Here is a 20,564-nt window from a genome sequence, read left to right on the forward strand (position 1 = left end):
TTGGGATGTACTATTTCTGACATAAAAGGAATAAGTCTCTCCATTTGTATGCATAAGATTTTAATGGAGGAGCTTTATAAGCCAACGATTGAGCACCAAAGAAGATTAAATCCAGTAATGAAGGAAGTAGTGAGAGCTGAAATTTTGAAACTCCTTAATGCTGGAATTATATATGCTATTTCAGATAATTCATGAGTAAGTCCAGTGCAAGTTGTACCAAAGAAGGGTGGAATGATGGTGGTGAAAAATGAAAATAATGAGTTCATTCCTACAAGAACGGTCACGGGATGGCGTGTATGCATGGATTACCGCAAGTTGAATAAAGCAACAAGGAAGGATCATTTTCCACTTCCATTCATTGATCAGATGTTGGATCGATTGGCTGGGTACTCCTACTATTGTTTTTTGGATGGTTATTCGGGGTATAATCAGATTGCTATAGCTCCTGAAGATCAAGAGAAAACTACATTCACATGCCCCTATGGAACATTTGCTTATAGGAGGATGCCCTTTGGATTGTGCAACGCCCCTGCGACATTTCAGCGTTGCATGATGGCTATCTTTTCTGACATGGTGGAAGATATAATGGAAGTATTCATGGATGACTTTTCAGTTTTTGGTTCATTTTTTATCATTGTTTGCATAACTTAGCTCTTGTTTTGCAGAGATGTAAAGATAAAAATCTAGTCCTAAATTGGGAGAAGTGTCATTTCATGGTTCAAGAAGGGATCGTGCTGGGCCATAGAGTGTTATCTAAAGGAATTGAGGTGGATCGAGCCAAAATTGCAACCATAGAGAAACTACCACCTCCAAAGAATGTGAAGGGAATCAGAAGTTTTCTAGGACATGCGGGATTTTATAGAAGATTTATCAAGGATTTTTCTAAACTCTCTAAACCTTTATGTAATCTTCTTGAGAAAAATTCTGCATTTGACTTTGATGTTGTTTGTTTGCAGGCCTTTAATGCACTCAAGGAGAAGCTAATTTCAGCACCAATTGTGATTGTGCCTGATTGGAGTCAACCTTTTGAAGTTATGTGCGATGCAAGTGACTTTGCAATTGGAGCAGTGTTGGGGCAAAGGCGAGACAAGCTGTTTAGAGCCATCTATTATGCAAGCCGGATATTGAATAAAGCTCAGTTGAATTATACGACAACTGAGAAGGAGATGCTTGCTGTGGTATTTGCTTGTGACAAATTTCGGTCTTACCTCATTGGGACAAAGGTGATAGTGTTCACTGATCATGCAGCACTTCGCTATTTGTTTGGCAAGAAGGATGCTAAGCCTAGGCTAATTCGTTGGATCCTCCTTCTTCAAGAATTTGATTTGAAGATTCGAGACAAGAAAGGAAGTGAAAATTTAGTGGCTGACCATCTCTCTCGGTTAGAGCAAGAGGAAAAAAGACCAGATTCAGTGGTCCAAGAGGCATTCCCTGATGAGCAGTTGTTTGCATGTGAGATCAAGCTTCCGTGGTATGCTGATATTGTTAATTATCTAGCTTGTAAAGTTTTACCACCTGATCTTACTTACCATCAACGTAAGAAATTTTTGCATGATGTGAATCATTATCTTTGGGATGAGCGTTTGTTGTTCAAAAGATGCCCTGATCAAATCATTAGAAGATGTGTGCCGGAAGAAGAGATGCAAGACATCCTCCATCATTGCCATTCCTCATCATATGGAGGACACTTTGGAGCCACTCGTACAGCAGCTAAGGTACTTCAAAGTGGGTTCTATTGGCCTTCTATTTTCGTGATACTTACACTTTGGTGAAAACTTGTGACCGGTGCCAATGTATGGGAAATATTTCAAGGCGTCATGAGTTACCATTTAAAGGTATCTTAGAAGTTGAGTTGTTTGATATTTGGGGAATAGATTTTATGGGGCCTTTTCCTCCTTCTTTTAGTTTTGCTTATATGTTATTAGCAGTTGACTATGTGTCAAAATGGGTGGAAGCAATTGCTACAACAACAAATGATGCAAAGGTAGTGCCCAAATTTCTGCACAAGAACATATTCACAAGATTTGGCACTCCACGAGCTATTATTAGTGATGAAGGGACTCACTTTTGCAACAAGATAGGGAATATTTTCAGAGTTAATGGTCAAAGATTGAAGCACTACTATGGAGAGCAAATGGAGAGGAATTTTGCATTTATTCCTCTTGGAGATCCTAATTGATGATCATTGAAAAGTCTGGCTGTAGACTTTAAAACAAGCGCTTATGGGAGGCAACCCATAGATCTATCTTTCTTTCTTTCATTTATTTTATTATCTTTATTTATTTAAGTTTTAATAAATTGGTTTTTGTTGCAGGTTTATTTAGCATGAATAAAGAGTTAAAAAATTATAATCTACCGAAGATTCACCATGAAACCAGGGAAGTTCCTTTATTTCTTCAATCCTTTTTACTTTTGCATTACAATGAGGACATTGTTTAGTTTAAGTTTGGGGGTGTAAACTCCTATAATCATTTGATCCTCTTGTTTTCTAAATCTTGGGTTGTTGATGGGATGTTTGATTCTCTTACCAAGCATGCATTGGAGTAAGATTGAATTCTCTATAACTCTGAAATTTGTGATTGAAGATGGTTTTGAGAAAAATTTTCAAAAATTTCTTTTATGTCAAGTGAAGTTTTGTGGGTACTTTGGTTTAAATCTTTGACCTTGAACACAATTGAGCACATAGTCGTTTTTCTCTTATTCCATTTCGCTTATGAAGAGAAGAAGTTGAATTAATTGAAAGAGGGAGGTTCGATTTTGCTTTGCTCTAGAATCCGTTGATGGGTCCTTGAGGCGAAATCCTAGTTGAGACCAAATATCAGAGAAATGATCTAGGCATTTCTTTGGCATAACCAAAAAGCTTTCCCAGCCGTCCTAAATGTCATGCCATCATTACATGGTGTGTTTCCATAGTCAACCCCCTTGAGCCTTCATGAGCCTTTATTTATTCTTTGAACTACATAAACCATGCCAGCTCTAAACCTGAAAAACAATGAATCTACCTTTGATAGTTTGAGAAAATACTTTGGTGGATAGTTACATTTAAAAGAGAAAAATTGGTTTCATGATGAACCGTATTATGTTTGCTTTGTTTGATCAAAGAAGAAGAAGAAAAAGAAGAAGAAAGGAAGTATTTGAAAAAAAAAAAAAAAAGAAGAAGAAGAAGAAGAAGAAGAAAAGAGAAAGAAAAAGAAAAAGAAGTCGCTAAGCGGAATGTGAATTACCTCAAATTTTGTCAAGGGAAGTGTTGGTATTACATTAGTGATTACAGCAATAATAATGCCACAAGTATGAGCATATTGCCACGAAAGAACTATGATTTGAATCATGTGAGTTTCTCTTTTAATGTTCTTTTCACTAAGTATTTTCCCAGTTTGATTTAATTTCTCATATCCAGTTCTTTCTTAACCCTCACCCTATGGCCTATCATTACAACCTTAATAAAGACCTTTTGATCGTTGATTTTGGTGTTGACTACATTAGTGGAGAGGATTTATGAAAATTGGACTTATGGGGTTAAGTTTTAAGAGAATTCTTTTGATTTTGGTTGTTCTACTTTTATCTGAGTTTGCAGGTGGTTTGAGGTTAAATTGACTATATCACACACACACTCAAGGTCTTAGCTTTAGGTTGAAGTAAACGCCTAACTCTTGCTTGACAAATTGCAAAATTTTTGATTGATTTTCCTGCCATCTTTGATGTTAAAAGAATAAGATACTAGAGATGAAATCTAAATTCATAAAAGCTTGGTGAGGGATGATACTTCTCTTTCGGGTTGAGTCGATATTGCCTACACTATCATTTGCTTTTCTTTTTTTGTTTGAGGACAAACAAAGTTGTAAGTTTGGGGGTATTTGATGACTTGCAAAATTTCATATTGTAGAATTCACAAGTTTGCTCGAGCGGAGGCTTTTGGCCGCTCGAGCGAATTCAGGCAGATTCAAACGCTCGTCTGCCGCTCGACAGGGAGCTTGAGCGGATTGCTGAAAAACAAAGATCGCTCGAGCGGAGACATTGGCCGCTCGAGCGAAATCAGACAGAGTCGAACGCTCGAGTGGCCAATGTCTCCGCTCGACGTGCGCTCGATAGGATGCTCGAGTGAAATCAGACAGAGTCGAACGCTCGATGTGCGCTCGACACCCCGCTCGAGCGAACATCGTATTTTGACAGATTTTAGGTTTTCCGCCGTGACACCATATAAAAGCAAGTTTTCACTCTAGAGCCGCGAGTTTTGACGGGAGAACACTTCTTGGGAGAGAAAAACATAGCTAGAGGGATTCAAATCATCTGTTTTTGGAGAGAGAATTCCAATTATTGCACGTACATTGGAATCATACACGAGCACGGACGGGAGAAAAGTGTTGAATCGTTCCCTTGAGCTTTTGACAACGAGTGCGGCTGCAAGGAGGATTTTTCAGTGTTTATTTTCTTCCCATCTTCTCAGAACAATTATGGTGAATTCGTTTATGTTGAATTCCATTTCTAGCATGAGCTAAATTTTCTTCATTCTAGGAAAACGATGTAACCTATTTTCGAACTATGTTTGATTGTCTATGCTAATTTAATGCAATTCTCTATTTGTTTATCTGATTTATTCTGAATTTATTGCTTCTAATTAACTGGCCATTGATTAGATGATAAGTAATCTTGTGATTTGCTATCGAAAGAGGGAATCATAGGGTAGATCTTGGATATTTCAGCATAGGTAAGTATAGAGATCGAAAGACTTGTATGAACCTATGTAGTAATTAAATTATTGGTCTTATTGCGTTCTTGATTATTGAATTTGCATATTCTTGTGTGAATTGATAACCAAGAATCAATTCCAATTGACTATCGAAAGAGGCTTTGGGTGAATTAGAGATTTGCTAATAGACAAAAGAGATTTAAAATTAAATTAGTTGATGAGAAAAGCATAGTAAAGAAGTAGGTGAAATCGATTTCTTAGAAGTTTTCTTCCCATTAATTTGATCTTCGAACGTCAGTGTTATTTCCTTTGCATATTTTTCTTTGAGTTGATCTAGTTTAAATTGCAACTACAAAAAATCTTAGTGATTCCTCTAGATAAAATCAAGTTTAGTATAATTTTGATATTTGGCAAATGTAAGATACTAATCCCTGAGGACGATACTCTTCTTATTACTTTACTATAAAACTACGATACTGTGCACTTGCAATTTTGCACCGGTCATCTATTTTTGATAATCTATTTTTTTTTTAATTTATTTTTGAGTATTATGTCTTTCTTTTTATTTTCAGCTTAAATAAAATTCAAATGGGATCCGTTTGGAACTTGACCAAAAGTGTATATTAATTGAGAGGAATGAAGAGAAGGAAGGAAGTAGTGTACTTGGCAACTGAAAAAAAGATACAAAGTGAATATGACTTTCAGTGGACTTTCTTATCTTGATTGTTCATAAACACATGCGATGAAGAAAATGGTTTGCGGTGGACAAATACATACAAAGTCAAAGTCTAAAAAGGGGGGCTGAATCCAAGTAGAGGCATGTTGAAAAGAAAAAAAAAAAAACAAGTAAAAGACATGGAGGTGGGTGATATGGATATATACGGCAAAAGTGAAAAGAGAAAAATAAAAATAAGCTGGGATTGAATTTTCAGTGGAGTGTGAACATAAGGCTTGAGGCAGCTTCTTGTTGTTTGGCTTGACTTTTATGTGAAGATCAAATATTTGATGTCGGCTAAAGTGGACTTGATTGGAAGTACTTAATCCTTCGGTGCTGAAAACGTCTTGACTTGGATTGATGGGAAATTGAAGATGAATAAATGAATTAATTTTGCTAATAAGAGGGACGTAAGAGTGGAGATTTAGTTTAAGGGAGAGGTGCTTTGATTAATGGGGATTAAGGAGAGAAATCAGTGGGAATTCAAGGAAGATAGTCGGTGGAAGTCTATAAAAAGGGACGTGAGGAACATGTGATGGTGGGAGGAAGTAGAGGTGTCGTGCTTAGATGGAATTAGAGGTGTGAGTCGGTCATGGGGAATTATTTTGGCTGACTAGGTGAGTGAACGGGTGAGTAGAGAGGGAGACGTGTAGGGAGTGAGCTGTGCTTGATTGATTAAAAGAGAGAGTCGACTGCTTTATTTTATTGGCAGGAGAGTCGGTCGGTTGGGAATTAGATTGAAGGGGACGGAAAAGCATTAGAGTTGGGATAGGATTAATTTTCTGAGACGTGAAGTGGTAGTTAAGGGAGAGAGAGTCGGTCAGTGCTTGGAATTGAGAGAGGTGTCGGTGGGTGCTTGAGTTTATTTTTCTTGGAGAAAGTCGGAGTAGAGAGGGATGTTAGAGTTGAGACATGAAAAAAAAAAAAAAAAAGAAGAAAGAAAGCAGAGTTGGAAAGAGGGAGTTGAGGAAGTCGGTGCTTGATTTCTTTTGGATTTTTTTTCTTGAGTTTTCATTGAAGAGAAGTCAGTGGAGAGAGGGAGTTAAAGGGGAGTTTTTGCCCAGCCCTGCTGGCTTCATTTCTATTTTCTGCAGTTCAACGATGGCATGGATTTTATTCTCTCGACATCGACTGGATTCTAAATTTTATTGTTTCTAAATTGTTGCCTAGTATTTCTTGTGTTTTATTTTAGTTTTCTAATGAAGAATATTTATGTGATTTCTATAGTACTTGTAATGAATATGTTTGGCTAAATTTTCATACTAAAGTTAGAGGTGAAGTTTAATGATTTAAATATTGTTTTTGGATCAAATTAAAAATCTATTTTGTGAGCTTGATCGATTGAGGTTTTTATTGTTGGATATTTTGATTATCTATATATTTATCTTGATTCATTGTGATTTTCGAATATAGTGAATGCTTGAGGAATCCCTGTGATATTCAAATAGATTTACGAATGTTTTAATCATCAATCGTTCATACTCAATCATAAGCGACTATATTTCTTGATCTTAAATGCTAAATCTTCTAATTAAACGGAATCATTATTCTAGTTTAATTGAAGTAAATCAATCGGAAACAATATCATAAATTATTAGATGGGTCCTCGAAACATTAGTCTTTCTCCATATCAATTCATTTTATCATTCTAGTTTGATTAAGTTATTTTACAAATCTTCATCTCAATAATTTTATTTTACATTCAATTGCACGTTTCTTTTAGTAATTTCGTTTCATTGTCTAAATTTATTTTCTTTATCACAAAAATCAATCCCTGTGGATTCGATCCTGTAAGATACTACAACACCTGTATATTTGCAGGTAAAACTGCACTAAATTTTTGGTTCATTAATTTGAGTCAAAGTTTAGGCATAACAACAGGATGCTCGAACATAAAAAAGATTAGAACGTATTAGGGTTGATGTTCAGACATTTACACAATATGTCCGAATGTTAATCTTTAACATGCGAAATAATATTTATATAAATTATATATACAAATAATATATATTAATAATTATGATTTTAAATATTATATATGTTTATATATACTAGTAGAGTTATATAATATATGAAATAATATATATATATATATAGTGTGGTCTATATTATACTACACATATTATATAATATGTAGTATATTATATATATTATACTATATATATACTATAATATATATGCTTGACTATATAATTAAGATATAGTATATATAATATATATACTAGACTATATACTATAATATACTTTATTAGTATAATTGCTCTCTACCACGCCAAAACCCTATACGGTATTAGAGACATTACCACAAAATATTAGGCCATCCTATAATCCATATTCACCATTATCGTCTCCAAAATTACCAACATACTCAAAAGTTGTTTCTTCTTCTGCTTCTACTTCTTCCCAAATTATCAATCCTCCACCATTATCTTAGCCTTCTGCAACTCCCATTATCTTCAAAACCCATTGACATCTAGTCTTTCCTTTTGAACCTGAATTACAGCACCTATCTGATCTTCAATAACTAATTGATGCTTTTCTATTACCAGATTGGCATTACTCTCCTCAAAACATTACGAAGATCCAAATTTTTTATGAATTTATTTTAGTAGATATAGACTCCATTATTATCTCTGAAATCCCTTGTTTTCTCCAAACGCAACCTTCTCCACCTGCAGCTCCAATTATTGCATTTCACAAAATCACTATTAAACAAGTTCTTACCTTAGAACAATGGGGAAAAAGCCATTATCTGATGATTTTCTCAACTTTATGATCTTCTCTATTTTGATTATTCTGATTATCAGCAAGCATGAAGCAAAACAGTTTTTAGACAGAATAAGAATTTGTGTTATTCTTGGTTTCTTCATTTTGACAAATTATAGGAAATTAAAACACCCACACGATGGTTCCTAATATAGTCAATTTGGACCAGAATCTCCCATTCTCCCTACTCCTCTCTAGGACAGTCTCGAGGCTTTTACATTACAAAATTATTATCCACCTTAATTATCACACTGTCCACCACTTCTTATTTTCTTCCTTAAAACCAAATTAAATTAGATTATGAAGTGGGAATATGTCATTAAATCTCATCCTTCTCTCAAAAACATTATGTTCTTGGCTCACCAAGTTTCTGTAAAATGGTGGGAAACGTACAATTATGATCAAGTTGTAAAAATATTTTCAAAGATTACCAATGCCCATGAGGTTCTAGTTCAGAGAAGCAGATTCCAAGCTCAATTAGCATCAATTACCAATAAAAAGGACTTGAAAAAATTAGTGGAGGCAATGTCATAAGTCTCAGATAGTGATGAAGAAGAAGACCACCAAGTTAGATGTTCTCCAGCACAGCAGACAACATTATCACCATTACAACAAACCTCTCCCTCTCAATAGGCATCTCATTCTCATGACAACTCGCTATATTATCCTTCACAGATGATAGATTCTCGAGATCCGTTTGAACTGAAACTTTCAAATTATGTAGTTCCAGAAGATTTTTCTCCTTTTTTGTCTATTATTAGAATAATGTTCAAGATGCCCGTCAGAATATGTCAAGAAAAGCCAGTCGTCCAGCTGTGTATTTACTACTCAGCCGCTCACTTTTATATAATGTAGCCGCCTATTTACTGTGTATGAGTTATTGGAGTCACTGTACATGTCAATAATATTATTGTAAGCTACTGTTTTTGTGCCTATAAATAGACAGATTGTAAGTAAGGGAAGGCATTCAGAACTTCTCATCTGAAGTCATTCCCATTCCTTCCCTCTCGTCACTCTCAATCTCCAAAATACTTTCTCTCTTGTAAACTCATTTTCATGCCTCTTGCCCTTCAATCATTTGAGAATTAATCTCCTTGTAAGTATTATGTTTTTAATGAAGTTAGTTTTATCATATTTTGTTCTTTACTTTTATCCATGCATCAAGGATGGTTGTACTATCTACCCTTATATTCTGTACTTCATGCATTTAATTACTATTATATATTAATTATATATCTTGGTATACATAGTTGGTATCAGAGCTATTGGTTATTATATTGGTATATTATATTTATATCTTATTGTTATTTTATTTTACTGTTAGTTTATTCTGTTTATGTTTAATTTCATGGTGAACTATTACGCTCATAATATTTTCGTGATCGTTATGAATTAAATTGTTTAAAATATAATCTAAGACTTGAATTAAATAATTTAATAGAAATGATAAAGTATCTTAAAGAAAAACAATTATTAATGATATCAGATTATTGCTCAATGATGAAAAGATATCATGTATATCAAAGTAGACAGACTGCAATAAAAGAATTAGAAAATCATTGTGACTTCTTAAGATTAGAAATTAAAATTTTAAGAAATCACCTAAGTATTCTTGCTTTATAAAAAACAAAAAGTATAAAAATTTACTTATATTGATTTTTAATAACGGTAACCTACATAAAAGAAAGTAGAGTACATTCAGAATCTTGTGCTAGTAAACTATGAAAATCCGTTGGTTTGCCCGTTTATGCCAAGAAGACTTTAAGGGTGGTCATAGTGGTGTTCCATCAAGATCTTAATCTACTTATTTCTCTTTTATATAGGATATCCTTATTCAAACCTGTTTCCATGAATTCTTTATTCAAACCTAAAACATCTACTATCAATACACCTATAGAAACTGATAATGTAAACCAAGAAGATTATAGTATAATAGACATAGAAAGAATTTACAAGATTAGACAATTCCTAATGTACCTAAAAATCAATTATATAAACAATAAATTTTTTCCTCTAAATTATCATTTCTTACTAATTATACAATTAAAACAGTAGAGAAAACTATTAGTCTAAATAATGATTATGAATAATTACAATTATTAACAAAAGAGGCCATTAAACATCATATGGAGCAGAAATATTCCTTTTATATACATATTGGATTGGTATAAGTAGTTATAAAACCACTTACCAGAAATGGACTAAATGCTTCAGAATTACTCTGTTTAAGAGATAAAAGACATTATAATCTCCATGATTCATTACTTGGCATGGTTGAATCTAGTCTATTCCAAGGTTTAGTTTATTTTAATTGTTATCCTAATTATTCACTTTCATTATTTGATGTTAATATTTTACATGCTTTAACATTAAATATTAAAACAAATAGTTATCATATTATGAAAGGATCACATCCTTTAACTGTTATATATAGGATTCAATATAAATTAATGAAAACAACATTAGAGCCGCATGCTCTTATTACTAGCCCAAAAGGCTACACATTATTATTACAATCTAGTAAACCAAATTCTAATATACAAATTCCTAAACAGATTCATTAGAATCAGATTACTCTTCCTAATGAATGGAAATTAAAAAATATTATTCCATTACCAAATATAGAAAATAATTCTAAACACGATTTAAATTACATAGATCAAAACCAGGACGACACAGTTCAAATTGTTTTCAACCTTTTAGGAAATTATTATCTCATTATTCTTCTCCAGCACTCTCCAACTATCATACACCCAGATCTACACTCACTAGGAATAGGTCATAAAATTTTGATAATAGATCTGCACTCACTTCAATCTTTAGAAACAGATCACAAAATTTTGATACCAGATCTCAAAATCTGGATACTCAAATCTGGGGAGTTATTTCAAGAAATATTATTGATACACTGGTATATTTAGTCAATCATCCTGATTTAGCATCTACCTCTAATCCCCATCGAACTAAAGAACCTTCTCCAACATATTCACAAGTAGTTGGAGACGATGTCCAAATATGCACCCTGGGTAAAGAAGAATTTAAAATTAACAAAGATTATCTTGAACAAGATTATATGAAAGAAGAAAATAAATAGAAAAGATTTGCATTTTTCTCTACTATCTCAAAATTAGAAAGAGATTATATTCAAACAAAACATTATGAATATTTAGAAGGTATAGAAATTAATGTATCTTTCTTTACATGGTTTGAAATATATAAATCAAATTAATCATCAACTATAAATAGGACTACTAATCAATAGGTTAAAGTAGAAAATAATCAAATTATTTATGAAGAATATGCTCCTTTTGAAGCCATTAAGTATAATCAAAGAAGTACACAAATATATGCATCACCAATAAAGAAATTAACTTCAAATGCATGCTGCGGTAATGTGGACGATAAATGACTTTCCAGTTGGAGTACTAAAGGGAAGTTAGCATGTTCAATGTATAATAAAGAAACTGCTAGTGAGTGGTTAGAATATTCTCAGAATTTGTGTTTCATGGGTCATCGACATTATCTACCAGCAAATCATGCATGGAGAACAGAATGCACAAAGTTTGATGGGTGCGTAGAGGAAAGAATACGCACATTTAGAGACGCGTTTGTAAGACCAACAAAGAGACCAAGAGGAAAGAATACACAGTGAGGTCTAAGAGCAAGTACAGCGGGAGATGATGGTGCAAATGGAGTGTGTTATGTCATTGCAACAAAATCGCGGTGGACGAGGAAAAAAAGAAATGAATTTTCTTAGTGTATTATATTTTTAATATCTAATTTGGAAACAATTGGAACATTGTTAGTTGTGAAATATGTTATGTAATATGATACAATTGGTATGTTTTTTAATTGGATGAGATCAATATTTCTAATATGTACGTTTTTTTTTTTTTTTAAAGAAGAGCCAGAAGCCACACACATAGCAACCCCGTCCCTATTTTATTAAAAAACCCTTACTTGTGGCAGAGGAAAACCGTGGTTACAATCCGAGGCCTGGGGGCTACAAAAGAACCAAAACCCAGGCCTCAAAAACTGAAAATATAAACACAAACACAATACATGGCCCTAGGAAAGCAAAGCAAAAATAGCAAAACAAAACCTGCAAAAGACAAACCTGCATGAACAAAGATTAAGAAAGGAAATAACGGAGTGCAAAGAGAGACATACCTGGAGATAAAGTCAACGCCCATAACATCTAGCAACATCTTCGAATTTTCCTTAGGTAAGGGAAACCTCCTTGTCCAGCCGAATATTACCTCTAATGTGTGCAGATAGCTCGGATAAAGAAGACTAGTATCTAGTTTGACCATTGGCACCCAGTTTGGCAAAGCCATCTACGACCGAATTACATTCTCTAAAGCAGTGAACAAGAGAGACATGAAGCCTAGCTGGACGACTTTGAATTTCATCCCAATAATCTTCCATGTACCACAAACCACAACACTTGTTCCTTAACCAGTTAAGAACTAACATGGAATCAAGTTTAATTTCCACTGATAAAACACCCATTAAACCAATATGATGAAGCCCATGAAGTAAACCATCAACTCTGCATGGTTATTAGAGTTATGCCCAATTTCAACAGCAAACCCACAAAGCAAGTTACCTTTATCATCCCGAATAATGCAGCCTGCACCCGAAGGACCTGGATTACCAAGAGAACAACCATCCACATTCAATTTAACCCAACTCTGCTTTGGAGACTTCCATTTGACAGGAATAACTATCTCTTTCCTCATAACATTAATTGGCATATTGAAACAATGCAGAACTCCTTCATCTTGCTTAGTGAGCAAATTAACATCCTTAAGCTTTAATGCAATCCAGGAGACCCAATATTTGATAGAACACCAAACCTGTTGGACCGATTCCATCAATCCGTCCATCCTGGCCTTACAATGCCAATCCCATAAATACCAAGTTATGATGGCCGGAAGAAGACCTAACAATTGACCAGAGCGAGTAGAATTTTTTGCCCACCTATACCAACACTCCACCCGCTGTCTCCAAATCCAACCTTCCCTCCAAGGAATTCCAAGAACCACCGAACAAATATGCCAAATTTTTTCAGCAAAATCACCTCTCGCAAGACTATGATTAAGATCTTCATACTCAGAGTCAGAGCAACAATCACAACGGGAGGCAATAGGAATACCTATTCTGCGGATTCTGTTATCCACCAGGAGACAATCATGAATGGCCTTCCACATTGTAATCGACATTTTTTTGGGAAGGACAAGATGCCAGACCCATTTAGCCCAAGGAAATTCTAGGCCCCTCGTGTGAATACAATTCCAAGCACTTTTAGTAGAGAAATGCCCGTCAGCATTAGGGAACCAAATCAGAACATCCTTCCCATTATTAACCCGACCCAAATGCAAAATAAGTTCCTCAGCTTTTTGATGACCAAACAACCGAGTGAAAAGCTCCATATCCCAGTCCAACCCAGATTTGCAATCTTTCAATTTAAGGTTTGACTTATCAGAAATCTGAATATTATTACAAAGAGGGGCATCATCAGCCGACTTATCAAGCCAAAAATGAATTTTACCCTTCAGCACTTTCCATTTAGAATTAGCTTGCACTAAAGGAATATTCTGCATAATCATCTTCAAAAAAATAGATCCTTTCGTAAAGTCCACCATAGAGATATGTTTATCACCAACATATTTAGCATGAAAAAAATTGGACCAAAGAGAAGTACCTTGCAAAAAGTTCCAAGCTAACTTCATGTGGAGATAAGATTGCACATCTTGGAGATTGTGAATGCCCAACCCTCCTTCCGAGACAGGCTTACAAATGTCCACCCAAGAATGCCATTTTTTCTTAGCTTTTCCATCTTTGACACCCCAAAAAAAGGTGCTAATGATTCTTTGAAGTTTCTCAATCATGGCTTTAGGAGGCCTTAAGATAGAAAGGTTGTGGACAGGAATGCTTTGGAGAACATGTTTAATAAGAATCAAACGCGCCCTGCTAGATAACAATCTGGTTTGCCAACCCTCTAATCTGGCCTGTACTTTAACAATCAAATCATCAAAATGAGCAATCTTCAATCTTCCAGAAATAATAGGAACTCCCAAGTATTTAAAAGGAAAAATTCCTTCTGTAAAATCAGTGAACTGAAGAAGAGCCTGACGTCTAGAAGCAGAAACCTTCGAAGAGAAAAAAATTAAAGATTTCTTTTTGCTAACTGCTTGCCCCAACCACTGTTCATACTTCCTCAACACATCAGTAATAGCTTTCAAGGAAGCCTTGCCCCCATTACAAAAAAGCACCATATCAACTGCACAAAGAAGGTGAGAAATAATAGGAGGACCCCTAGGATGATAAAACGGAACAATCTTACCCATATGTATCTGATTTTTTATCATCCTTGAAAAACTTTCCTCCACAAGAATGAATAAATAAGGAGAAATGGGATCACCTTGTCGCAACCCACAACCACCTTTGAAAAAACCTTTGGGAACCCCGTTCATGACTACAGAGAACCAGGGATTAGTGATACAGTGACGAATCACCAGGCAAAAAAAATCAAAGAATCCAAAAGCTTTAAGAACATGCATAAGAAAAGACCAGTCTACCGTATCATAAGCCTTTGCCATGTCAATCTTCAAAGCAACATTCCCACCATGAGCTGGTTTATTAATAGCGTGAATCATCTCTTGCGTCACACTAATATTTTCAAAAATGCTACGGCCCAAAAGGAAGGCTCCTTGTTTAGGAGAAATAATTTTAGCAAGTAGGGGATATAGGCGATTAACCATAATTTTGGTGCAAATTTTATAGAACACATTGCACAGGCTAATCGGCCTAAACTTATCACGTCGGATTATCCACATTAGGTATTAACACCATGAAAGTTGCATTAAAAAACCAAGGAAGAGTCGTACCACAGGAAAATTCTACCACCGCATCAACTACATCGGCACCTGCAATGTGCCAACAAGATCGACAGAAGCCCAACCCAAACCCTTCAGGACCCAGGCTACTATCTTCCGGAATAGAGCAAAGAGCATCATAGACTTCCTGAGAAGAAGGAACACGAGAAATGAAATCATTATCACACTGAGAAATAATAGGCTGGACTAAATCCCCCAGGTTAGGCTCTTGACAGTAGTTACCAGCCTGCAAGAATTGAAAAAAATAGGATATAGCCCCTTCGTGAATTTGCTCTGGTGAGGAGAGAATAGTACCATCCTCTAGTTTCATCACTATAACCTCTTTATGATTCTGATGTCTAACAGCATGTAAAAACATAGAATTAGCTTCACCCTTCTGAATCCAGCCTTGTTTAGCAATTTGGGCTAAGCATTGTTCTTCCCTGTCCAACCAACTGAAAGTTCCAGTTGGGTGGCAACAAGATTATCCTCCACCCCGTTCGAATAATCAGATTGTAATCTAACTTCCAAGCCCTTTATCCGATCCTCAAGTTCCACTATATGAGTTTCAGATCTACCAAAAATTTGCTTGTTCCAATCTCTCAAAACAATTTTTAGTCTTTTGAGTTTAGTAACAAGCATATATAGACGAGACCCACCAACAGCATCACCATTCCAGGAATTCGAGACACAGTCAAAAAATTGAGCATGAGATACCCACATTTGCTAAAATTTAAAAGAAGGATAGCCATACCTTACAAGTTGATTTTCCAGTGAAACCGCCATTGTTGCATGATCAGAAGAGGTTTGCACCAAGTATTCCATATTAGCATCGGGAAAAACTGCAAAGGCAGCAGTATTATGGAAACACCGATCAAGATGAGCCCAGTGCCTGGAATTTCCTGAATGACCATTACACCAAGATAGAGAATTTCCATGGAAAGGCATATCAAGGATCCCACAAGAATCCACCCAACCATTAAAATCCTCCATGGCCAATGCCAACCGTGGCCTAACCCCTCTTCTCTCCGAGTCATTTCTGATAATATTAAAATCTCCTAGCACCATCCAAGGTAAATTATGAGTATTAGCATCCATCAAGAAACCCCACAAACGCCTGCGCTCCATGTAGGAACATTTCGCATAAACAAAATTAATACGAAGATCATTCAGACTATTGATACGAACAGTCAAAAATTGGTCTCCCATAGAATCAACAACTAGATGTAAATCCTAAGACCAAAACAACCATAACTTTCCGCATTCATCAAAATTATAGCAACATCGATCAAAACCCAATCTATCACGCCACATATCTAAACGAGAATTACTAACCATAGACTCAGCAATAGGAAGTAGTTTAGGATGGAACTTCGATACCAATTTTTTAAGCCGCTTCCTCGACGTACCAACACCCCGAGCATTCCAATACAAGTATGAAATCTTCATAAATTAAGGCGAGAGGGCTTGCTTATAACCCTGGATGAACCCCTTAATTTAATACCTTTCCTATGTCGTTCTTTTTCTGACTGAATATCCGAGTCAGATGCCGCAAGTTTGTTCTTAGCTATATGTTCCAGGACCTCTTCTGAATCAGTATCTGAGTAAACATGCCCATCAGAACAATCATGGTCACGTTTCATATCTGCGTAGGCTGGGTCACTTCTATCCTGGGCAATAATTCCATCTATGGTCGGTATGACGTGGTTTAGCGTGTGTGCTTCCTCAACAAGAGCTACACCAGGATTTGAAGCACCCATATGCGAAGTGAATCCCATTTTTCCAACTCTTCTTGGTCAATTGTCCGCCGTGAGCCTTTAAGAATTGGATCATCATGTAACCCCTCCATATGAACAGCAACCTTGTTAATTGCTATATCAACATCTGTAGAAATGTCAGGATCGACTTGGTTTACATTTAATACATTAGTAGTCCCTACAACTGTATCTTCAACCTCTTTCATATGACCCTCTCTTTCTGAGTTTTCTAGATTGAGATCATTAGACTGGGTTCCTATCTCATGCACCGGTTTTTCACCCATCTTACTAGACTCACCTTTTTGCTCTATATCGGTAGGATGCTCATCTTTCTTTTCCTTGATCACCCAGGTCAGAGTCGGCTTTTCTTTCTCAACTGTTTCCTTCAACTTTACATTCTATTTTTTCCCTTCCCATTTGCAAGTCTTAGCATTATGACCTTGGACATGGCATCTTAGACAATAAGCAGGTAGAGTCTCAAATTCTATGGTCTGATAAAAACTTTGAGGATTTCTGGGGGTACCTATCCACAGGGCTTTGATCGGATCTTTAGTAACATCCATCTCTACGCATAGTCTGGCTCCATCCGTGCGAGTTGCGCATCGAGTGAGATTATCCCTCTTAAGAAATCTGTCGATTGGAGCCGTAATGTTGTGAAGAAAGGACTCACGGTAGAATTTGGAGGATGACCCGGCAATGTAATCCACACCGGCACGTGAACAGGTTCTTGGTCTTCATGAAAGTCAGTGTTCCAGTGAAAAACTCTATATGGAACGCCATTGATCTCACAGCTTTCATGTGCAAAAGCCTTCACAAAATCTTCCTCCAACGATAGACGCACGAAAATGTTCCCTGGCTTACGCATCGATGAGACGATCGGTTGGTTTGATAATCCCCATCTGGCTTTGATGAATGATCTGATGGAATCCAAGGAAGGTCTTTGCCGTAGAAACTTTAAATCCAGAGAGAATTGAAAAGGAATAGCCGATCTATCCAGTTCATCCTTCGAAAAAACCACACATACCTCACCATCAACAGTTTTATGGGATCTGAAGGGAACCACGACCTTAGGAATGGGCTGAGGAGATTCTAAAACCATATTTATGAATGATCTAAGGCGTGGAGCAATGGCCGAATCGGCCTGGAGGCCATCGGCGGTAGCCATGCATGAAGAAACCCTATGCGCTCACATTGAGAGGAAAAAGGGTAAAAAAGTCTTTTTGAAAATGTGACCCTCTACTAGACTATATACTTTTTGATATGTACGTTTGAATGTAAATAAAATACGTTCAAACAGTATTTCACATTTGAACCAACATTCAAACATAATTACACAAAATTATAACAAAACGTTCGAACGTACTCACCGTCAAATGAACATAAGATTCAAATGTTTAAATGTTTAACATTCCAAACCTCTGAACATACCACTTGCGTTTGAATGCTACTTCGTTAACATTTGAATTAACGTTCAAACGTTATACTCGTTACTTTCAAACATTGGTCCATTAATGTTCAAACTTAAATTCGAACATATATTGTAGTTAACGTTTAGACTTATAAGCATTCGAAACATAAATATGATACGTTCAAACTATAATCAACGAATATCACATTCTGTCGTTCAGATGTTAATTGGTTTGGTTTACGTTTGAACTTTAAATTTTACGTTTGAACATGACTTTCTATGACAGATTTCAACCGTCATAGAAAAAGGCCACGTTCAAACATTATATCAAATGGCACACCTCTAACCGTCACTAAAAATATTTTTAGTGACGGTTGCACAATAAACTATCACTAAATGTAGTCTTTGACGTACATTAGGTGATGGTTGTGGTGACGGTTTCCAACTGTCACCAAATGTATTTTGTAACATTTTGGTCATTTTTTGTGACAGTTTCCTTTGTCACTAAATCCCCTTGTTGTTGTAGTGATATATAATCTAAGCATTTAAAATCACATATAAAATACTTTAAATATAAATTCATTGATTAGCTTTAATAATAATATGATACAAATTCAAATAGTATTGATAAACATATATGCTTTCATGTACTAATAATCTTTGTTATTCTAATTTTTTTGTGTGCAAGATTTTCATCTTAAATAACATAAATACTCCGAAGTTATTATAGTAATATTTTGTGTACAGCCACAAGTTTAACAAAAAATATTCATGTCACTCTTAGGTTTTTCTATTCAAATCAATAAAGTAAAGAACTTCATTGTATCTTTCAAATTCTCCACTCTTGTCATCGAAATATATATATATATATATATATTTATATATGGATGAAAAACTTTATATTTTTAGTTCTGTTACATTTTCTTATAATTTTTTAATAAGAAATTATTTGTAAAAGCCCAAATAGATAAGCCTCATTTAAGCCCTTGTAAAAAAAAAAAAAAAAAAAAAAAAAAAAAGAAAGAAAAGATCCTGCCTTAAAAAAGTATAAAAGAATTATATTTTATTAATAGAATCTATTTTTTTACAAATGGTTTGTATATAATTTGTCTATTTGAGACTTGTACCTAACATGATAACTCTTTCTTAGTTCTAAGAAATAAAAAAATCATTTATGAAACATAATTTGAAAAATAAATACTATTCCAAATCTATTGGAATCAACTTAGATGGTTCTAAAATAATGCATGAAAATGGGTCAAGTTCTTCATCAACTTATGGTTTTGAATTGAACAATTTGTTCAGGCCATGACTATATCTTCATATCTAATCTCATCTCACTTTGTTTGGAAAGTAAGATGATTTCATCTCATCTCAAAGGTTCTTATAATTTCATTCTCAAACATCAATTAAACACAAACACTTTCAATTTCAATTTTTGATTTTTTTATCTAATCATTAATTTTTTATTACAACTTTCCCAAATTTTTAAACAAAATACGAAAAATAATATTACATTCACTACAAGAAAATATGCTTTTTCCAGCGTTTTTTTAATTGCTGCAAAAAAATTCGCTGCAGATGGGTATTATACCCAGCGATTTTTACATCGCTCCATATAAGCTTGCTATAATGGAAGGAAACAGAAACAAAATAAATTATACTTTTTATTGCAGCGATTATGTGGATAATAGCAGCAACTATTGGCGCTGCTAATTAAAATTTTTTGTTGCAGCGCCTAGGAACGTTGGAACAAGTGAGGCACCAAACACATCACCATTTCCCTTTATTTCCCCCCAAGTCTTTTCCCCCCAAACAGTACCTTTAGTCCCAAATCATTCCCCCCATTCCCCCGACCCAGCTTCTTTGGCAAAATCCCCTGCATTTTCCCCCAACCTATCTCCTGCAAATCCCCTGCATTTTCCCACTAATTATCAGTGCTTTGAAGCTAGGTTTTACAACGCACACACGTGCACGTAGTTCTGTTCCTTTTCGGAGTCTTCATTTTCCCACCCCCTTCTCCATCCGGTTGGTGTTTCACGGCGGCTTTCCTGTACATTTCAAGCAACGAAGACCTTATTGCGAGTTTGGGTGTTCAAGTGGCTCTATATTCGGCTGGGAACTCACGGTGTTGGGTTCATTTTTGGGAATCGACCGGTGTTGTGTTTTCGGGGATAGATTTTGAGACCTGAAGGTATAATGTTTTCTTCTCCCCTTAAGTCGCATAAAAACTCCCCCTTCATGCATGTATTTATGTTGAAGTACCTTGTCTGATTGTTTGCACATTAATTAAATTTTTTTCACTTTCAATCCGATTCCTATCTTCTTCCTCTCGCACCAAGGGCTTCTG

The sequence above is a fragment of the Carya illinoinensis genome, chromosome 9, assembly GCF_018687715.1.
Source record: "Carya illinoinensis cultivar Pawnee chromosome 9, C.illinoinensisPawnee_v1, whole genome shotgun sequence".
Taxonomy (NCBI): domain Eukaryota; kingdom Viridiplantae; phylum Streptophyta; class Magnoliopsida; order Fagales; family Juglandaceae; genus Carya; species Carya illinoinensis.